Source organism: Apis laboriosa, unplaced genomic scaffold (assembly GCF_014066325.1).
Source record: "Apis laboriosa isolate Shangri-la unplaced genomic scaffold, ASM1406632v1 scaffold34_cov151, whole genome shotgun sequence".
Taxonomy (NCBI): Eukaryota; Metazoa; Arthropoda; class Insecta; order Hymenoptera; family Apidae; genus Apis; species Apis laboriosa.
In genome coordinates, this window is record NW_025222928.1 from 6,002,308 (window position 1) to 6,026,547 (window position 24,240).

Here is a 24,240-nt window from a genome sequence, read left to right on the forward strand (position 1 = left end):
GATAGAGTGTTAGAGAGAGAGAGAGAGAGAGAGAGAGAGAGAGAGAGAGAGAGAGAGAATATCATTTTGTAAAAAATAATAAAAATAATATTCGTTACTAATTTAAAATTTTGTTTAAAGATTTATACGAAACATGTATTTTTATTTACGTTTCGTTCCTTGTTTTTTTTTTATCAAGAAGTATGATACAGTACCTAAGTAAATTAGGTGCAGCATTAGTTATTGTAACCAATATACTTTAAGGAATTATATCTGGCAAAAAGAAAGAGAGAGAAAGAGAAAGTTCCTTTTTGTAAAAAAATAGAAATAATATTCGCTACTAATTTAAAATTTTGTTTAAAAATTTATAAATTTGCATAAACATATTTTTATTTACGTTTGTACTTAAGTAAATGTGCAGTATTAGTTATTGTAACCAATATACCTTAGGGAATTATATCTAGTAACCAAAAAAAGAGAGAAAGAGATAGAGAGAGTTTTATGCAGTATCCAAATAAATGTGATGTGAACTCTGCAGAATAAGTTATTATAACTCAATATACCTTAGGAATTATATCTGGCAAAAAGAAAAAGAAAAAGAGAGAGAGTTTTGTTTTGTAAAAAGATAAAAATAAATATTCGTTACTAATTTAAAATTTTGTTTAAAAATTTATAAATTTGCATGAACATATTTTTATTTACGTTAGTACCTAAGTAAATGTGCAGCATTAGTTATTGTAACCAATATACCTTAGGGAATTATATCTAGTAACCAAAAAAAGAGAGAAAGAGATAGAAAGAGTTTTATATAGTATCCAAATAAATGTGATGTGAACTCTGCAGAATAAGTTATTATAACTCAATATACTTCAGGAATTATATCTGGCAAAAAGAAAAAGAAAAAGAGAGAGAGTTTTGTTTTGTAAAAAGATAAAAATAAATATTCGCTACTAATTTAAAATTTTGTTTAAAGATTTATAAGTTTGCATGAACGTGTATTTTTATTTACGTTTCATTCCTTGTTTTTTTTTTATCAAGAAATATGATACAGTATCTAAGTAAATATGTTAATGCAGTTAATAAGTTATTGTGACCAATATATCTTAGAGAATTATATCTGGTAACCAAAAAAAGAAAAAGAGAAAGAGAGATAGAGAGTTTTATATAGTATCCAAGTAAATGTGATAACTCTGCAGAATAAGTTATTATAACTCAATATATCTTAGGGAATTATATCTGGTAACTTTGACGAGTAGATTAGGGAAAACTATTCGAGATAATGTTATTGTTATTAACTTTATTACTGATTTTTTTACTTTCTTTTATTTTTATTATTATTATTATTATTATTATTGCATTAAATAAATAGCACATTGTGAAACACTTTCGATTATGTGTCCCCCTAGGGAATTGGAATTTCCAGGATCCAAGATTCCCCAGAGGGTCTTCGTACCTTGGAGACATAGGCGAAGCCTTTAAGACTTCTTTGAGAAACTCTTATACCTTTACAATCTTCAAAGTCTTCCGGGTCCCTTTGTATTTCTAGAATCTGATGGACTTCACGAGGATCATAGGAATTTCGAAATTCCACCATCTTTTTATATACATTGCTAGAATTCGTTCCAAAGTTTCCATCAAATTCCAAACTCATCGAAAACACAGATATGGAATGATAAAAATTTCTTTTACTTTTTTTTTTTTACTTTCTCCATTTATAATTCTATTTTCTATTTCCACAAGATAAATTTTAAATATTTGAAAAAATTTCATGTTACGCTTATTTCTCCTTCGTGTCCAATCCCTCTCCAATCCCTCCAATATCCAAACTTCGATCGAACATTCCATCGAACCGATACGTTATCATCATTCGATGCATCATTCATTCTAGTTCTAAAAAAAAATCTAGTAAAAAATATATTCGATCAATTCGAGAAATCACATTTTCCAGATTCGATCGACTATTAACCGATGGAAATTTATCGTTATCATCGGACGGTAAGTACAACCCAATAATACGCTCTTTGTCTCGTTTCCCTCGTCTCCGTTCCACTTTTCTCGCTCTCGACGGAGACGTGACGTTAATTGGATCCGATACAACCGATTTTATGGAGGAGGCCGTCTTTTGACAGCCGGGCCAGTGAATGGGAAGTATATAAAAATAAAAGAAGATATGAAATGAGGGCGGAGGACGTGACATATTATCGACAATTTTCGTAACGTTTGTCGAGGGAAAAGAATTTATCTCTTTGAAAACGACGCTTATCGATCGTAAAAATAATATATATATATATATTTTAATTATTTATAATATTTTATTTCTTATAATATTATTTCTTTCTTCTATAATAAAATAATATTCTATAATAAAATAATTCTATAATAATATAATAAAAATATCTATAATATTTTATTTCTTTCTTCTTTCTCAACGAATTGGAAAAATACGCGGGCTAATGTTTTTTTTTTTTTTTGGTTTCGCGTTGATTTATATTGAAAGATAGTTTAAATTTGACTTTTGATCCAACTATTTTATATTGACTACTAGTAAAATTTGCATTGCAAAATTGCACGATCTACATTTTTATCTCGAAAATCACATTTGCATTTTAATAAAACGTGGACTCGTAACATCTGTGCGACAAAAGGAGGCGCAAACCCATTCTCTTTATCTCCTATTAATTTACACTCGATCAAAATCTTTTTCTAGAACCGAAAGTTCTTTATAACTCTCTTTGTCATTAAAAAAAAATACAAATTTATATTTTTCTTCAACATCGAAAAAATAACGAATAGTTATTATCCCATGATACCTCATAATCCCTTGCTACGAGATACATTCGTCCCTTCGAGCGAATTATCGACTGTTCCACGAATTTACGACTTGTCCCCTTTCTTTTTCGATATATAAAAAGCATCGTGTGGGGATCGATCTATCACGATCCACGATCCACGATATTTATTATATATATATATATATATAATAAATATCATGAATCGTGGATCGTGATAGATATATATATACGCCTCGTTACGAGAGAGAGAGAGAAAAAAAATTTCTATGTGCCTCGAGGCACTATCGAGGCGGAACACCGAAGCAAATATTCGACTCACGTTTGTATAGATCGCCATAGGTCGGCCTCGAGTATTTTCCCGAGGCTTAACGCCGAGAACCCCGCGTGTTTATCTTTGCCGCCGCTCGGGGAATACCGTGGAAGATTCACGAACTCGATTACGCGATTCCAGCACGGTGGAAAAATGCGACGAAAGCGATGCTTTAGAAGCAAGGGTTCACGCCCTTGGAATAATACCTTCACCTTTTTCTAGAAAGAGAAACGAGGTTGGAAATTTTTCTATGAATTTTTCTCGAAATCCTGGAAACGAATTTCCTCTCTTCTTCTTTTTTTTTTTTTTTTGATGAAAACTTGAAAATTTTAAAAAAGGGAGGAAGAAGAAAAAGAAGAAGAATCGAATAAATTTGTAGGAAAGATTGTATTAAAATATTAATCTTGGCTCTAATAATTTGATAAAAGCTTGGTAATTCTATTGTGTTGTTTGTTTAAGAGGAATGCTCAGGTGCTTTTTTTTTGAGTAAAATACTTTTTTAATTAGATCTTTTTTTTAATATAAATACTTCTCGTAAATTTCATTTGTTACGCATTCAAAATTGCAACATAATGTTGATCAAAGAAGAACTTTTATTTTTTCCAGAGATATAAAAACTAGCAATAGCGGTCCAACCGAGCGATGCTTTTCTTTGTTCGCTCAACAGTACAATTAGAAATGCTAATTAAGTTTCTCGAAATGTTAAAAACTTTGACTTTGATGAAGGAAAGAAAACTTGCGCTTCCATTCACTCCCTCGATTGTCCTTCTCCACTTGCCGGGCCACCGCTAGTTTGTACTACTCGCCCGACCATATCTCCGACCTATTCCACTTGTCTGATCATCTCACGTCCATTCTACCTGACCGATCGTATCCAACCTATTCCACTTCGCGACCAATCACGAACGTAAGCGACAATGTCGAGTCAATCGTTGACCTACTTTACCTCTCCTATCCAAACAACCAGTACACGTGAATGTGAATTAAAAATAATAATCGAAAGAGGAACAACTCTATGCTCCATATATATATATATAAGGTTACTTGTTGAATGCTCGGGGATTCGACGTGGGTGGGTGATGCGTGTTACGAAGTTTCTTGTTACTCCATGGAATTCGCCAAGTTTATTACAATATCGTTAGGCCTGGCGAACAAAGAACGTGGAATGAAATGGATTTTGATCAATTTTCATATAAATAAATTGGCAACGAGCCAATTCAACGATTATATAATTAAATATCGAGACAAATTTTACTCGATGAATTCCATAATTCACAGTCCTTCTCGCATTTTTCCAAGGGGTGAGAGAGAGAGAGAGAACTGTAAATAAACGAAACGAGAAACCATGTAGATGTGAAAAATGACTCGAATAAAAATATTGGCATCCCTCTAACGAACATTTCAATAATTATTTAACATCGAAAAATTAATTATAAGATCTATGCGACGAATTCCAATTAAAAAAGACGTGCGTCAATATTGTCGTTTAATTCGCATATCGTGATATCGGCTTTTTCCAGAATGTATGTTAATGGACGAGGCAGCGAGGCCTCCTCTTACACCCTCAACGAGACCGTTCCTTTCCCCTCCCCTCCCCTCCGCGCGGACCTTGATCAAACTGTTAAAACCGACTCATTAGGAAAATTGAGTTGGCGGAAATATAATCAACGATGATATTTCTCTACGAGAATTCCCCGCCAATTAACCTCGACTTGTATCGTTGATACGACACGAGGGGCGGAAAAAAGAGGAAAGGAGGGGCTCCTTGAAATCCTCAAATGCCGATCATCTTCCACGGTTGTTCGCAGCTTCCAAACGAGGGTGGAAATGGACAAAAGATGGGCGAAGTTGAACCGTGGTTTTGACACATCATCGCGCTTTTTATCGATAGCTTTTTATCGATGGATCGATGACATCCGAGCAAGCCTTCCATTCCGCTTTGTTTGTTTGGGCACGAAATTAACGGGAATGCGTTTGCTCGTTTTACTTATTTCAGGAACTCGTGGAACTTTTTTATTCCCTCCAAGTTTCTAATTTTGTACTCATCGATCCAATAAGAGATATTTGATAATTGTCTGTAATTGAATATTTCGTAATTTTTGTCTTTTTTTTTGTATCAATCTACTATTAAAATTTTATCTTCATTATTACACCGTTTCAGACTCATTTCACGAAATATTCCTTACACACGTAACATGTATAATAAAAAGAAGGAACTGCCCTTTCCTCCTAATCATCTACAACCACCAGAAGATGGCCTCATCACTTTTAACTCTACTCGACCTTGTTAAAAATTTGCTGTTCGATTTATAAAAGGAATAATTCATGGAGGAATTCATAATTCATAATTAGCATTCGTATTCGGGGTCGATACAGGAAGGGTGGAGGGAGGATAAATAATTTGTTTTGTCGATCCACTCCTCCCTCACGTTTATCCTCGTTCCTCGAATCCAGTTGTTTAAATTATCCACGCGTGGGATTATTAAATGACGCTCTATTCGTTTGGTATCGATCTTCTCGTATGGGGAGATTGGCTCGTTCGAAGGGGATCGTTTCGAATCTTCGTGCTTTCGTACTTTGGAATAGCATTTTAATTAGCTTTTTCTTCCCTTATCTGAAAATTAGGTCGAAGACATGAGCAATTGGAATTATATTATTTATTGTCGTTCGTCGTATAGAAAAGCCTTGAGATGAGAAGGTGAGGGATGAGAGGGAGTGAATTTTGTAAATTTTGTAAAACTTCGAAGGAATTGTCAAGTTTAATAAAAGTGAGGAAAGGGGAAAATAGAAATAGATTCGGTTGATTGTAGGGAAGGAAGATTTTCAGATAAGGGAAGGAGAAAAAGTTAATTAAAATGCTGTTCCAAAGTACGTAGAAATGAAGATTAGCTTTGGGATAAAAGTTTAGCATGTTTCTTATTGTAATCGATGATATTTTGAGTGAAAAGAAATGTTTGTAGAATGTATCTTTCGAGACGACGAGAGATTGAATCGAAATCAGATTTTAAAGGAAGGGTTTAAAATAATTTAAACTGTTGCGTTTAATCTTTATATTGATTCAACATAGCCATCTTCATTAATGATCTTTCAAAAGATATTTTGAATTTGTTCTTTCATTTGTAAATTATATATATATATTAAAATTTAAATTAAAATTAAAGTAAAGTTTATTTAATTTATCAATCCTCCCAATTAAATCAATAATTACCTATTTATTAATAAATAAATAAAAATAAATTAATAAAATTCTATATAGGTTTTATCGTTAATAATTAAATTTTAGAATTTTAATTAAAAATTTAAATTCACTCGTTCTTGAGTAATTCTTTAAATGTATTGTTCTATGTTAATTGAAGAGTAGAATGGGCCATTTCGACGAGTGTCACCTGTTAGCCAACCGCAACGAGAAGAGTCAAATGATCGTAAAGGATGAAATGACGCAATGGAGGAGTTAATTAATCTGATCTTCGAAACGAGGCAGCAGGTTTCGATCGATACGAGCCTCGAGGTCTCGATAATAATCATCATCGATAGATGATTCTTACATTTCGAGTTTAAGTTATTTTTACGAGGGAACTTCGAATAATAAAATCAAAATATTACGTTGAATTTTTGTCAAGTTTTCTTATCGAGTTTTTCCCTTCGAAATTTTATTTTTCTGTCTACGATGATGTGTGATGAATAACAAACGAGAAGAAACGGATGTGTTCGAGTTATGAATAATTGTGTCGAGAGATGGATAATTGTGTAACAATTAATTTATTGCTGTCCGCTTTTGTAGCTTTTGACTCTTAATAGTCGTTAATTATTCCAAAGATAATTTTCAGCTATTAAACGTGTTTCAGCCATCTTTTAATTAGTCTCGTTGGATAAATTAAAGTGGAAATAAGTGGAAATACATTGAATGTACTAATTGAAATAAATTCTAATGGATGTTATTTTTAGTTAGAAAAAAAAAAAAGAGAGAGAGAGAGAGAAAAATTTTTTTGCGATCCTTCCTTATTCGGGTACGGTATATTTTAAACTGTGAAATCTATTAGTAGTGTAATAAAATTACATGAAATTTAAAGCGGAGAAAATATTCTTAAATTATTTTATTTCACGCAACGTAAATTTCAATAATAATTGTAAATGAATTTGAATAACATTTTAACGTTAAAAAGGATCGCAAGCAATATTTTTAACAATTTATCCAAGCTTATCTCAAAAACTGCATCGTGGAAATGATTCATGACAAAATACGATAAAAGCACGAGCCTTGTTGTTGTTATTATTATTATTATTTGAAATATGAATGTGTAAATTTAAATCGTTCATTGTGTATCAATATTTACGGCATGTAATAATACATTGAAGTACATGGAACACGCGATGTCTACCGGTTTAATATCAATCTTGATCCCTGTAATACGATCTATCATTATTTTCAATTTAAATAATTCCTTTATCGAAATATAATATCCATTTTTCGGTTATAATCAACGAGAAATTTGTGGAATCGAGATCGCGCTTCGTGATCGAATATTCGCGCCGATTTCGAACAACAACCCGACAATCGCGAACGTTACTCCATTATACAAAGTTATCGTATACTTAAACAATTCTTACTTGATACCTCGTTTACAATTTAACGCGTCTTCGCATTTAAGCAATGGAAAATTAGATACAACTGTACGTGGTAAGAAACGAAGGAAATTCTTCGTAAGAAGAATTCGAAGAGATCCAAGAAACGGAAATTGAAAAGAGAAAAGCCCGCGTATAGTGACAAACGCGACAGACTTTCACTGCGACAACCTGCAACCGTGACATCGATTTCCCTGCGCTGAAAACTTGCTCCAACCCTCCCCCATACCATGCCCTAACCCCATACGCCAAACAAACCGCATCACACTCGACTTGGTTCTTGCCGTGCATCGCAAAATACGACGTACCTGTTACACCAACGAGTCGACGAGTCCCCCTTCTCCGCTCCTCCGATCGGGCACCGAGAATCACCTAGTTTTCCTCCTCTTCCTTCCTTCCTCCTCCACGGAGCAAGAACCTTCCCTCTCTCCCTCTCTCCGCCGAGCCTCCTCTGGACGTAAACACAGGGAGTCGAATACGCGATACGATCGAGTGAACGACCGGGGAACGAGTGCGGAGAACCGGTGCGTGGACACGGATCGAAAGGTGAGGCGAGCGTTCGCGTCGCGACGCCGCTCTGACGGACGCCGGCGTCCCGTCGCCTCGACCCGGCCGTACCAGGCCTTGCACCCTCTCCTGCCGCCCCCCCTCCACGCCGCCCAACTCCTCCCTCCGCGCGGCCGCGCATGCGCGCGGCCGTACACTCGGCTTCGGGCGCCGCGCCGGCCACTCGTTCCCACCTACACCTCGCCGGGAACTCGGATGACGTGGGTCCCGGAGTGTGGGTGCCGGGAACCGGCGTCATTGATGCCTCGCGTAAATTCCATCGTGCGAGATCCACCGAATAAAAAAAAAAGGGGGGGGGGGGAATAGGCGGTCGCCTATTCGGTTTATGGTGTCGTTTTGAACGTTTTTTATTTTCTCTCTCTTTCTCTCTCGCTCGTATTTGTACGCGTGCGATGTACGATGAAGGGATATGATGAAGGGATTTGTTCTTTTTTTTTTTTTCGGCCGTTGCGGGACGTTTGAAATTTAGATTTTAAACGGAATAGTTATGAAGTTAATATGTTCGTATGGAATCGTGATAGTTTAACGGATATAATACAAAGTAAAAAGTGAATTATTTTTATCCTTTATGTTTTATCGAATTCTACTGTATTTCCGCATCATGTATATTTACAACGATTATTTTTATAGAATAATCAGTGCTTTGTAAATACGTTCGTAGATAGTTTAACGGATATAATGCAAAGTAAAAAGTGAATTATTTGTCTATTTTTATTCTTTACGTTTTATCGAATTCTACTGTATTTCGAAATGAAGAAAGACGTTCGTACGTCGCATTGTATATATTTACATTTTTATAAAATGCTTTATAAAAAATATTCCACCGTGTGAGATCCAATAAAAAAAAAAGAGTGGTCGTCTATTCGGTTTATGGTATCGTTTTAAACGTTTCTTTTTCTCTCTCTCTCTCTCTCTTTCTTTCTCTCGCCATTCGTATTCGTACGCGTGCGTAAAGGGATGAAAGGATTTATTTTTTTTTAGTTACCAATGCCGGGACGTTTGAAATTTAGATTTTAAGCGGAGGAGTTACGAAGTTAATACGTTCATAGGGAATCGTGATAGTTTAACGGATATAATGCAAAGTAAAGTGAGTATCGATTTTTTTCCTTTATATTTTATCGAATTCTACTGTATTTCGAAATGAAGAAAGACGTTCGTACGTGCATCGTATATACTTATATTTTTATAAATCAATGCTTTATAAATAAAAAAAAAAGAGTAGTCGTCTATTCGGTTTATGGTATCGTTTTAAACGTTTCTTTTTCTCTCTCTCTCTCTCTCTCTCTCTCTCTCTCTTTCTCTCGCCATTCGTATTCGTACGCGTGCGATCGCGATGAAGGGATTTATCCTTTTTTTTGGCGGGACATTTGAAATTTAAATTTTGAGGAATGGAATTATGGAGTTATAATGAAAGAACGAAAGCGTTTGTTGAACGGATAATGCAAAGTAACGCGACTATTTGTCGATTTTAATCCCTTATGTTTTATCGAATGGGATTACAGAAGAAAGATGTTCGTGTATATTTACAACGATTATTTTTTTTATAAAATGAGTAGCTATGTGAAAAATAATTCCAATAAGAGCAATCTTGTATGAGAGTATTTGAAATGCATATATCGATCGATGCATATAATTATATGCAATATTATTTGGCATTCATTGTATATTTGCTCATTAATCATATTACAAATTAAGATATACAAAGGGAGGATGATTTTAGGATTTAGAGACCTTTTAAACCTATGAATAAATACAAGTTGTTTCACGTGATTTTAAGGATCGACGATCAAGAGAGAAATTAATATTTTATTGCAGATTGATTTTATTCCAGCTAAATGTGTGAACTCGAAAATTTTCGATCAAACAGCCGATACAACTTGCCATCCCGAAGCAACACACAACAGGTGTCGTTTCAATCAAAAGAATCAAATTTCAGGAATGAATTACACTTATCAGAATTCGCTCTTATTATTATCGATCATCAATTAATCGTGCAACAAGCAACCAATAGATCCCCGATGTGGATCGATTCTCGTAATCTGTGTGGTAATTTCGAATGAGTATTGAATTAGGCTTAGACTAAGGGGGGAGAGGGGTCGTGTCGTATCCAAATTAGAGACGGAGTAGCACCGATTTCGATATCAATTAGGCTACACAAGCCCCTAGCCCACGCTTGGAGGCAACGATTAAGTCTCGGTTTAGATCGCGTTGCGTTTGGATTAGGGATCGATTAGCCACGGTCTCCGTGTCACTTAGCCCTCTAACCAGATTCTCGAGTTTCGAACCAAATGAAATTATCTTATGGTTCACGGGCCATTTAACCCCCTCAAAGTATCATCAGAGTATCCTCAAACTCGCCCACGTCTAATAAATATCCGTTCTCCGAAGAAAATTTCGCGAGCAGATACTTGATTCCATTCCTCTGTCCCCTGGATTAGATAAATCCTCTTGGACGAAATCTATTGGAAGAATCAAGATCGGATCGAAGTTTAAAAATCTATTTCAAAAGTGCGAGCTTTTAGACGTAGAAATTAATTTAAATATTATTTTCAATTATTCGTTTATATGGCCAGATGTCGTGCTATATTTTATAGATTATCGTAATTAAATTTTAGAATTTTTTATTAAAAATTTAAATTCGTCTAATAATCGAGTAATTATTTCATTAATTCGATTCTTCGATTAAAAGGCAATTTATTATTCTATCTTCGTACAATGTCATTGTACCGCGGATATATTTAAAATTTAAATTCGTGGAGCAGATTGATCTAAAATTATAATCTGTAAGACATTGTTTTTGAATAAATAAACAGGTGAAGAACATGTTTACCAAGTTCCTTTAAATTATAATACAATAATTATACTATTGCTATTATTAAAATTGCTTAAAAGATGCAATACATTTCAAGGAATAAAAGATTTTTAAAAAATCAAATTAATTTTTGCTCTTTGATACTTTTAGCCACGAATATCTGCATCCTAACATATTTGTAAGTAACATATTTGTAGATTTTTTTTAAACTATAATATAATACAATAATAATATTATTATTACTATTTAAAAAAATTGTTTAGATGAAATAAGATATTTCGAATAATATATTTAAAGAATAAAGGAATTGCTTCGGTTTAAAAAAGAACCTGATGTTTGAATTTTTATATCCAATACTTTTAGCCACGAATGTCTGCATCCTAACAGATTTACGAGGAAATCTCTAAAGTAAATTATTGTAAACGTGTTTTCGAATAAACAGGTAAATAACATATTTGCCAAGTTCCTTTAAACTATATAACACTATATAATACAATAATTATATTATTACTACTATTTAATTTGCAAAAATTACTTAAAAGATGGAATACATTTCAAAGAATAAAAGAATTTTAAAAAATCAAAATAATTTCCATACTTTGATACTTTTAACCACGAATGTCTGCATCCTAACAGATAAATAACATTTGTAGATTTCCTTTAAACTATATAAAACAATAATTATAGTATTATTACTATTCAATAGTTTAAAAAAATTGCTTAAAAGATGGAATACATTTCAAAGAATAAAAGAAAAAATTAAATTAAAAATTTAATTAATTTAAAAAATCAAATTAATTTCTTTGGTACTTTTAGCCACGAATGTCTGCATCCTAACAGATAAATAACATTTGTAGATTTCTTTTAAACTATGTAATACAATAATTATATTATTACTACTATTTAATTTGCAAAAATTACTTAAAAGATGGAATACATTTCAAAGAATAAAAGAATTTTAAAAAATCAAAATAATTTCCATACTTTGATACTTTTAAATGTCGAATGTCTGCATCCTAACAGATAAATAACATTTGTAGATTTCATTTAAACTATATAATACAATAATTATATTATTACTACTATTTAGTTTGCAAAAATTACTTAAAAGATGGAATACATTTCAAAGAATAAAAGAATTTTAAAAAATCAAAATAATTTCCATACTTTGATATTTTTAACCATGAATATCTGCATCTTAATAGATAAATAACATTTGTAGATTTCATTTAAACTATATAGTACAATAATTATATTATTACTACAATAATTATATTTAGTTTGCAAAAATTACTTAAAAGATGGAATACATTTCAAAGAATAAAGGAATTTTAATTTCCATACTTTGATACTTTTAGTCACAAATGTCTGCATCCTAACAGATAAATAACATATTTGCCAAGATCCTTTAAACTATATAATACAATAATTATATTATTATTACTATTCAGTAGTTTGAAAAAATTGCTTAAAAGATGGAATACATTTCAAAGAATAAAAGAATTTTAAAAAATCAAAATAATTTCCATACTTTGATACTTTTAAATGTCGAATGTCTGCATCTTAATAGACAAATAACATTTGTAGATTTCTTTTAAACTATATAAAACAATAATTATAATATTATTATTATTCAGTAGTTTAAAAAAATTGCTTAAAAGATAGAATAATACATTTAAAATAATACATTTGAAGAATAAGAGAATTGCTTCAGTTTAAAAAAAACCTGGTTTTTGAACTTTTATATCCAATACTTTTAACCACGAATGCATCCTAACAGATTTACGAACAAATTTTAGTAAATTATTGTAAACGTGTTTTCAATAAAAAACAAATAAACAGGTAAATAACATATTTGCCAAATTCCTTTAAACTGTATAATACAATAATTATATTATTACCACTATTCAGTAGTTTGAAAAAATTGCTTAAAAGATGGAATAATACAAAAACCTGATTAACTTCTACACCCGATACTTTAGAATGTCTCCACCCTAACGGATTTACGAGCGAATCTTATTAAATTGTTTCCAAACGCATCTCGCCATAAATCTATCAGGCCAGAGTGATAAAGCGTGACCAGGGAAAGTGTAACCAAGGCTACTCGCGACACGCAAATGGACACTTTCGTTTCCACGAAACGATATCCCTTTTCCAGAAGAAAGATCTCCTTCTTTAAATTAAAGCGCGAAATTTAGCAGAAAGGAGAAAATTTCGCAGATTCGTTCGACGATTTATAATCTGTCTCTCTTCGATTTCCATTTGTAACTTACACAATTACACGAAATCCGCCGAAAAAAAATTTCCTTCTTGCCCCTATCGTGTTCGAGGATGGAAATAAAAAAAAAAAAAAAAAAATTGAAACCTCGAAATTTTCTCTCTCAGTTTCTCCACGAGTTACCTTGAATATTCAAAGGGAAATATTTTCCCCTCTCGGAGGAATAGGATTCGTGGCGAGACACGAAGCGTGGAACACAAAATTTCGAGGTTTTTAAATATGAATTTTTTTTCTTTCGAAAAATATTCCAGCGAAAGAATATTTCTTTTCTCGTCGAGCATAATTTTTCAGGTCGTCGGTGGTGGAGAGGAAAGTGGATTCGTGAATTCGAAAGGATATCTCGCGATCGTCGATTACAATTGATTTGCCCTCCGATTTCCTATGATATTTCTACATTATTACACGATTGAGTCGTTTAAGGGAAAGACACGACACGGTGCAATCGTTCATCGAAAGGTTTATCACGATACGAGGCCTCTTACTCGAAGGATAATTCACCTGACTCGTCGTCCACCCCCGCGTTTCCTTTGAATCCTCCTTTGACACCCACGCGAAACGAAAGAGAAATACCGTGACGATATTTTTAAGCGACTCGAAACGTTTTCCCTTTTGAAAACTTCTCGCGAAATTCTTTTCAAAGATACGAAATTCTTTCGATCCGTGGCGAAACTTCGAAAAAAAAAAAAAAGAGAGAAAAAAAAGAAAAAGTATCGCTCGAACTTTACTCGACAACGAGTTTCCTCTCGATCGAAAATAAAGGAAGGGGATGAAAAGTTCCGGTGTAAATCATTTCACCGTTGAAAACTAAGGAATTAATCCTTTGCAATTTCCCCCTCCCTTAAAGATAGTAAAAGAAGAAGTAAAATAAATAAACAGATCCTTCCCTCCTTTAAAGTGCTCTGTAATAAAAGAAACGAACAAATCCTTTGACGATCCTCTTTTTTTTTTTTTTTTTTTTTTAGATACTTTCTTAGAACGCTTCGAAAAGAATAGCTCTAGAATCGATATCTCGATTCGACAAATGAAAATACAAGAGAAATAAAGAGACGAAGAACGATAAAGAGATCGAGCGAAGCCATCACGTTGGAGCGAACACGGAGTTGCTTCGATTAAAATCGGATTTGGCAAGAAAAAGGGAAAGAAAGGAGGAGGACGAAAAGGTTGCAAAGGCTGTTTCCGCCTCGAGCACGTTACGGGTAAATCCGAATAGACCTAATTTCCATTAGAAAGAGAGAGCGAGAGAGCGAAGGAACGAGAGAGAGAGAGACAGACAGACAGAACGAGAGAGCGAAGAAATGAGAGAGCGAAGAAACGAGAGAGAAAAAACGAGAGAGCGAAAGAAAGAGAGAGAGAGAGAGAGAGCGAGAGAGCGAAGAAACGAGAGAGAGAAAACGAGAGAACGAAGGAACGAGAGAGAGAAAACGAGAGCGAGAGAGAGAGAGAGAGAGAGCGAGATTGCAAGATTTGCGGTCGAATGGAGGAGAGAAGGGTGGGCAAAGAGTAGCGCGTGGAGATTGGCCACGTACAGGATTTCTGGGGGATGAAGGTTAATGCCTTCCGCGGTGCTATCTTTGCTCGCTGGATTTGTCGGTGTCACGCGTGGAAAGCGTCGAACGTCTTGCATCCGCTTATCCACGAGACATGTAAATGTTGGAAGATGCAGTCGAAATGGAAGAAGGACACGGAAGAGTCGAGAAGAGGCGTTAACCCGTCGAGAGAGTTGGCTAATTAAAAATAGAGTTACTTTAAATAATTTGAAAATGTGCTTGAATAACGTAGTTGTTACAATTTTGATCCGCTTTGGCACGTAAATATTGGATATTGAAAGATGGGACGCAGTAGAGTTTGAGCATTAATTAGTAAGCGGAAAAAGTAACTAGTTGAAAATTTGGAAATGCTTGAATAACATTTATTCATAATTATTATGATTCGCTTTGGTATGTAAATATTGGATATTTATGAAGATGCAGTTGAAATGGAAGGGACACAGCAGATTTAACTCGTTCAAAAAGTAACTAGTTAAAAAATTATATAAAATAAAGTTAATTCGAGTGATTACTTGTTTGAGTAACATTTATTCATATAATATATATATTATCGAGGTAAGTTTATTCGTGATTTCAATTATTAAAATTTGCCCATCATTGGAACATTTTTGCATTTGTTTTGTTCGTCGTCTTTCTTCGATCGAGAAAACGGAAGAGCACTCGTTAGTAATTATTTATTAAAAAATATTCTCTACTTAAATGATCTTCTAGAGATATATGTACAATTTCACTTATAAACTTTACGTAGAATATATTTTAAACTGTTCGAATTATTTTCAGTGTTTTCTTTTTTCTTTTTTTTAAAGCTTAGTCTGCTCCTTTGAATATTGAACTACGTTGGAAATAGGATAAATAAAACGAGCTTTGCGCGCTCAAACGGAAGAAAGTGATCTGAAAGTTCGGATTTATTCCTTTTCGACAACTTGAAAAATTACGCGAATCGAGTTTGTCGAAAAGTAAATAAGGAAATAAGACCTTTTTGATTTTTTATCCCTGTATTTGTATAAATATACATTCATTTAACTCGCAACTAAAAAAAAAAAAAAAAAAAGAAAAAAACAACGTCGAACGTTCATCAAGAAAGTGAAAATATTTCGATCGAACAATTCGATAATTTCTGCTAATTTTATCTATCAATCTTTCTGAAGAATCGGTTTCTTCTTTCAAGGTTTTTAAAAAAAGAAGCAAGCGAGGTGTAGAATCTTTCGAATCCTCGAAGATGTTCGATTCCTCGAACGGAAAAGAACGAGATCGAAAGCCCTCGATATCCTCGATATCGACTCAACAATGCTATCGAGGCTTTCGAGCCAACGATGGAATCCCCATTGTACAATCATTTACACCCTTTCCACGATATCATAACCATGAAATCAAACTGTTCGAGTCTCTCGATATCGAATCCATTGGAATCGATGTATAATTTTCAGCAACGACAACTCTTATCGCCAACAAATTTCCATTAAAATCTAAACTCGAGATTAATTTACAATATATAAATTTTTATAATTTACAATATACAATATATAAAATAATATAAGAGGGAGGGGGGATAGATGCACATTTTGGAGATCTATCGAATTAACGAATTTCCCTTGCAGGAAAAATAAAATTAAATAAGGACGATCCGTTGCGCGAGCTTTTCGACGAATTTTCAATTTTTCGTGGAGGAACGAGGAATAAAGAAAAATAAAAAAAAAAGAGAAACGAAGAATTTGAATATTGCGCTCTGCCGATTTTTCTCTCGCAAATTCTTTCCTCTTTTCTTCTCTATCTCTGAACCGTGGTGATCCTCGAGTGCGCCTCGAGTTCCTGGCGGACATTTCCCAGCTTCGTTGTTACGTGAAAAATGCGGGCGAGGAATACGGAATCGGCATGATTTTCAGAAAAATTCGATCGGGTATTCGAAATATATCCGAGAATAATTTGCATGATATATATCGTCGTGAACGAACGAAAATAAATAAATCGATCTTTCACATCTCTCTTTCTCGAGAAATAAATAAATTTAAATTTTTAATTCGAAACTACCTTTGAGATAACTTTCCATCAAGTTAAATACGTGTAACCGAGTTGAAGAATTAATAATATACAACAAGATGACGAATTCATCGAGAACGAATAAATAAATCGATCTTTCATATCTCTCTTTCTCGAGAAATAAATAAATTTAAACTTTTAATTCGAAACTAATTTGAAACTCATAAAAACCTTAAATATACTATATTTTGATTTGAATTATTATTATATAAAATATTTTTAATCATAAATTTATTTAAACTATTAAAACAACAATACATAAATTAAATTTAAGTACCTCTTATCGTGGAATATCAAATTAATAAACAAGTCTCTCTAATTAGATATAAAAAGCCGCCATATTATTTAATTTTAATGATTCAACATTTAATTATTTAATATTTTCTATTAATTTTTATAATAGGGTATCTAATCCTAGTTTTTTACTAAATTTTTTTATTTCAATATTATAAAATTATAATTATTATTATTTAATTATAAATTTCACCTAAAATTAAAAAATTTAATTATAATATAATATTAATTTTATATTAATCTTATTAGTAATAATTAATTTGTAAATCAAGTTTAACCGCTATTGCTGGCACTTACCATTACCTTCGAGATAACTTTCGTTCCATCACGTTAAATATATACGCGTACAACATATACAACAAGATGAATTCATCGACAACGAATAAATAAATCTTTCATATCTCTCTTTTTCGAGAAATAAATAAATTTAAACTTTTTGTTGTTGTTTTGAGTTGAAGAATTAACATATACAACAAGATGACGAATTCATCGACAACGAATAAATAAATCGATCTTTCACATCTCTCTTTCTCGAGAAATAAATAAATTTAAACTTTTAATTCGAAACTATTACCTTCGAGATAATTTTCGTTCCATCACGGTACTAAATATATATATATATCTTTCATATCTCTCTTTTTCGAGAAATAAATAAATTTAAATTTTTATTTATTTTATATATATATACACGTTATTAAATATATATATAACCGAGTTAAAGAATTAACATATACAACAAGATGACGAATTGATCGACAACGAATAAATAAATCGATCTTCCATATCTCTCGAGAAATAAATAAATTTAAACTTTTAATTCGAAACTATTACCTTCGAGATAACTTTCCATCACGCTAAATACGCGTAACCGAGTTGAAGAATTAACATGTACAACAAGATAACGAATTCATCGACAACGATTAACAACTTCCGATATAACTTCTGAAAACTAGTTTCCAAGTATTAAAAATAATTCTCGTAAACTCGCGTACATACAGATACGTTAACAAGTTAAGAATCCTTGATCCTCGTTGCTGGTAAATCGGCAACCTCTTCCCTTCGTCAAACAACTGAACCGTGTGTACGTTGCGATCAATATCCCCCAATATCAACAAGTATCTTGGAGAAAAGGCTCACGAAGCCAACACCTTAATTGCATCCCCCTCCACCTATACCACGCCATACCACGGCTGTCTACGGCTATCAAGGTTTACGAGGATCGATACATGGATGGGGCACGATGTGGACAGAGGGAAGATCGATGGCGCGGAGTGGATCGAAAGGTCTAAAGGGCGGTTTCCATCGGGGATCGTTGAGGTTCGTAGAGGGTGGTTCGGTTTACCGTGTCGCCGTGGGGGACGTTGCACGGGCCAGTTATTGTCCCAGTTAGCTTCATTCAGCGGAGAAGGGGTCGAGGCGAAAACCACTCCCCCCCATCTCGCGTGGGATCTTCGCGTAGGAATCGAAAGAAACGTTGCGAAGCCATTTTGGAAATTGAGTATCTTGATAAAATTGGGGGGTATTTTATCTCTTATTCGACACGCGAGAACGGGGTGGGATTCTCTTTCTCCTCTGTGTAATTATGAAAATGTATTTTTAAGCTATTCTTAAGTTATATTTATTTTAGAGTGAATCAAGATTTAGTGGAAATATTAATGAAATGTTAAAAATAATGTATACATATGTGACAATTGTTGAAAATTTGCATTATAGAATATTCTAGTATTTAAGAATGGAAATAATTATGATGGTTTTCAAACTAATTGTACAAGTGTAATTTATTAAGTGTTCATTCAATATTTTATTACATAAATCAGATTATCCAATTGTTTGATTTCAGTCGGATAAATATCGCTTGTCTCACGATTCCCCCGATTCGAATTTTCCGAATTAAAATTTCCTGGCTTTGAATCTTTGCTACGATTTTTCGCACGTTCTGCATAGACACAGCGTTCTCTCTCAGTGGAGCGCATTTCAGTAGCTTCAATAATTGATTTGTTAAGCTGGAAATCAGCAAAAAGTAAGCGAATGATGCTTCTCGCGCGCCATGTCGCTCGAAATTGTCGCACGGGACTATTAGAGCGCTGATCGACTCTTAAAAAGAACGCTCTTTCAGATGGCGCCACGAACGGTAAAGTGATTCGAATTCGGTGAAAAGTTACATAGAATAAAAGGGGAAGGAAGCTAATAATTATTTGCAATTAAATTGAAACGCTTGAATAATATTTATTCGTATTTATTATTATATTTATATTATATTATATATATTTATATATATAATATATTTATATATATTATATATATATTATATTTATATTATATTTATTATTTAGCTTTATTATAATCGATCCGTTTTCCTGTATATAATAATCTTGGCCGTTCGCCATTACGATTATTCGAGATTGTTATGTTACTATTATCACGTGTTGAACGATAAATTTATCGAGGTAATTTTATTCGTATGTAACTTCAATTATTAAATTTTCCTCATCGTTGGATACAGCTTCTCATAATAAAAAAAAAACACAAGCAACTACACAACGAATGTTCAAAGAAGAATTTAAATATAGATTTTTGTTTTCAATATTTTTCCTTTTTCTATGCATTTAAATATATGCATAAGAAAAAATATTCACAGTCTACACGAGCAATCAAGGTAACAGGATCGAATATCTTCTTCTCGAAGAAAATTTAGATCCATCTCGAAAGTAGAAATAATTAATAGATCAAATATTTTTCTTTCGAATGGCGTCACATAGGACAATTCGAATTCGTAATAACAACATCGAGTTTTATTAATTTATTCTATATATAATATTCGAGATTATTATGTTGTTATTATTCAGAACGATCAATTTATCGAGGATTATTATGGGAATTCTTAATATTATTATAATTGATATTGCTCAATTTATAATAAAATCTTCATTTTTATAAACTATATTAATTATTAAATATTTATTTATTATTACTAAAATTATTCGAAATGAATATGAAACAGTAAATATTGTTCCAATAATAAGATTTACTATAGAAAAATAATTTATTTTTCTGGAAAAAAAATATTCAATAGTTAAATCTTTCGAATAAAATCCAACTAAAAAAGGAAAACCACATAAACTTAACATATTAAATATGACAATAAACTTTTTTATTGGATAAATATAATATATTCCATAAGATTCGTATATCCAGATTCCCATAATAATAAAAAAAAAACACAAGCAACTACACAACGAAATGTTCAAAGAAGAATTTAAATAGAGATTTTTGTTTTCAATATATTTTTCCTTTTTCTACGCATTTAAATATAATCTATATAAGCAATCAAGTTAATCGAATATCTTCTTCTCGAAGAAAATTTAGATCCATCTCGAAAGTGTGATAAATAATTAAGAGATTAAATATTCTTCTTTCGAATGGCGCCACGAACGATAAAACAATATTTCGAATTCGATCGAAGGAATTATAATCGTAGAAAAAGAAAAAGAATTTACTTGCACACCTAATATTTTCATTTTTCATTCAAATGCTGAATATTTCCATACAGACAAAAAGATTATTCCCGTAGAAATAAAAGTAAGGGTGCCTTCGAGAAGCTTGCTTTCCAACCACTCGAGATTGGGTACCATTGGATAAGAAACTCGAGGCACGAAAATGGATTAAAAGCGAGGAGTAATGCTGCTTTGGAAACTGCTCGTGGCACTCTGCAACCTCTTTCCGATACTTTCCCTAACGCGATGATAATTAATCATCGTTAAATTGGGTCGTACGATCATAGGTTAAGGTAAATAATTAATAAGGGTGGCATATAGAGAGGATATAAAGGAACGGTTAATTAATAAAAGAGAGAGAAAGAAAATTAATAAAAGAGAGAGAGAGAAAGAGGAAGAGGGAGAGAGAGAGAGAGAGAGAGAGAGAGAAATAAAATACTTGCGTGTGTATCAGGGGTTAATTAAGCGATGAATGAAAAAGGGTGGCTCGCGAGATATCATCACGATTTCAATCGTATCGCGCCACTCTTTTCAACTTTTGCACGGATAAATTTGACGTTGGAAGGACAAAAGTGTCCCACCGATTTCCCTCCTTTTTATCTTTCCAACGACTATTGTGGATGGAGGAGAGAGGGAAGAGAAATTCGTGGGATCGTTCCAGGATTTTCGTTCTCTTTGTTCCAGCCGATGAGCGCCGATGTTGGTGTCGCGGCGACATATTCTATTGATCTCGAAAAATAGAAAAGTTGATTCGATTTCATCGGGCGAGGTGAATTATAAATTATAATTCCTTGGAAATTTTATATTCGAGAGTTTGCAAACGGTGATGAAACCGTTTATTTCTCTGAATAATTTCTTTCTTTTTTTTTTTTTTTTTTAGTTTAAACCTAACAATTAGAGAGATTAAATATTCTTTCGAATGGCGCCACGAACGATAAAATAATATTTCGAATTCGATCAGGAATTATAATCCGTAGAAAAAGGAGGAAAAGAATTTACTTGCACACCTAATATTTATATAATATCATCATCATCAAGGTTTTTTAATTATACAAGATATTTTTGGAAAATTACACTGTCCTCTCTGCACAAAGTGAAAAGAAGAAAAATCTTGGATTCGAAAGATTAATCGTTAATATTTTTGCGTTAAAAATAATAAAAGCGCTTTTGTCTTATCGACAAATTTAATATCAATCGAAAAAAGGACGAATTATTATTAATGATTCGGTTTTACAGCACGATATCTCGCACATATACCAAGCGTGAAACGTTGTTAATAACGAGAGTTAAATCGGCTCTGATCATCCTTATGAATAATTATAGATAAAAAAGGAATTAATATACGATTAATAATTATTCCACCGCAAGCTTGGATGGAAGTTTATCCAACGAGCAAATTAAATTAGATCTCGAAGCGATAATGAACCTCTCTCATATGATCGACCCTATTTGATACTTCTATGTAACGAATATTGTTATAACTCAATATTGTATAACATTATTTCGATATCTGATGACTTCCTAGAAAAGCAATATGGTTAATTAGCAGTTGAAATTTCAATGGAAAACTTCACATGGGTTGTAAGGTATTGGTATTATTATCTTTATCTTTAAATCAAAGAATCGGTTGCAGAGAAGAAAGGTCGTTCGTTTCTCGATTCGTCGAGGAGAAACAATTGTTCGACGAAATAATAATTTACTTAGTAACAAATACGCCATTTCTAGTAATCTAATCGAAATTAAATTAAATTTATTTTTATTTATAATCTATAATTGGGATTAAATTGTATTCTATATCCTATTATTATTATTATTATTATAGTCCTTAGAATTATTATTATCCAATAGAATTTTAAAAAATAATTGAAACGTGTAAAAGATACGGTAAATATCGTAAAAATGATCATCATAAATATTTTATCCTTTAGAAGGTGTAAAATAACATAAAACGTAAAATTGAAGAATGAAAGATTTCAGATGGGATATTTTAGCGATTAATTTATTTGGATTATTTCATATCACGTATATAAAAATTCCAATGAATAAAACGATTTAACTTCTCTGTTATAGAGAATGTGTCGGGAGGCGCTATTTCTCCGTTATAATTTCACACCTTTAATATTTATGGCGCATTGCATTTGCACATGGCGAATGCAGATTACAGGATTATACGCAATAATTTTTAGCATGAATCAGATTGATCGAATTTCATCGAGATCGAAGAAATATCGCGATTCTATCATAAAGCAGAGAATTGAATGCTCGTGAATTTCCTGTAATAACCGTAATGTGAACGAAGATTTCATGTAATATTCATACGACAACTGTTCGTTACTGGCGGGAAAAATTAAAATCCCATAGCCGGTGCATCGATTAAAATTGACGCGAAACAATTGCATCCGAAATGCAACGATATCCAGTTACAAAAAAATTCCAAATTTTTTATTATAAACGTTAAAAAAAATCTCAATTTTCTGCGAGAAAATTAATTCGTTACGATAGAGAACTCGATACTCGATTAATTGAAAAAAATTGATAGATCAGATTTTAAGATGTGTAAAATACAGACTAGATGTGATAATAATTCTCCAACGATACTTCAAGTTTATCCCTTAAATCTCCTAATACATATGAACGAGGATATACTTCGACCCAAGATCTTATGAGAAAAACCAAGACCTGTGCAAACAATTTACCGCAAAATAAAATATATGCTTAGGCAGGGAATGATCCTTTTCGTGATTCTCCACAAGTAAGAAGGACACCAAAATCATCTTAAACGTCGATTCCCTAACCTCCTTAACCATCATTATCTCCTTCGAAAGTTGCGATTATCATCGTTCCACGAAACTTTTTACCGCGTTGAAACGACGAGCGTTCATTCTGGAATAAATAGAGATCGTAAATTTTGTGCTTCGTTGTGGAAGAAAGCCTAAAAGTTCGCTCGAAACAACTACAGTTCCTCCGAAATCACTTCCCTACCCCGAGAAACTTCGTAACTACGCCTTGGACGATTTCTCATGTGTAGACGTGTAATAGTGGAAGAACAAAAAAAATCTAGCAATATAAAATTGAAAAAAATACCTTGGAATTCTAATAGTCCAAATTTCTTCTCCTTTACTGCAATATTGTACGTGATACTCGTGTTTATATTCATAGTTATTCACAAAAATCTCGAGACACAAAAGTTTTATAAAGACAAGTCTGAATCATAAAAAATTAAATATTCATGCAATAATTAAATCTCAACAAGAATAAAAATTTCATTCTCTGATTACATATATTATATGTAAGAGAATAAATGGAAAAAATAAGTAGTAACATTAGAGACCTTTAGTATAACCTAACCTAACTTTTCTTCGTCAAAAGATTTTCGTCTATTCAAACACTCCGAGAAACTTTAACCAAGTGAAACACGCGTTGCGCGTAGATATAACTTAACCTAAAACCGTGACGGATATACGGATGTGTACAAAATGTGTATTATATAGTCTCTAACAGTTCCAC

General features: G+C 32.7%; 1 protein-coding gene across 2 annotated transcripts in view; it reads right to left on the minus strand.

The window, feature by feature from the left end:
• Positions 1 to 24,240, minus strand: part of LOC122714713 — a 151,981-nt gene that overhangs the window by 107,601 nt on the left and 20,140 nt on the right. The window contains exon 1 of one of the 2 annotated variants that reach the window (XM_043936318.1): positions 8,013 to 8,272. The exons of the other annotated variant lie outside the window; for it this stretch is intronic. The gene's annotated coding sequence lies outside the window, so the exon portion shown is untranslated. Of the gene's footprint in view, positions 1 to 8,012; positions 8,273 to 24,240 lie in introns of those variants that run through there. 2 annotated transcript variants of the gene reach the window in all.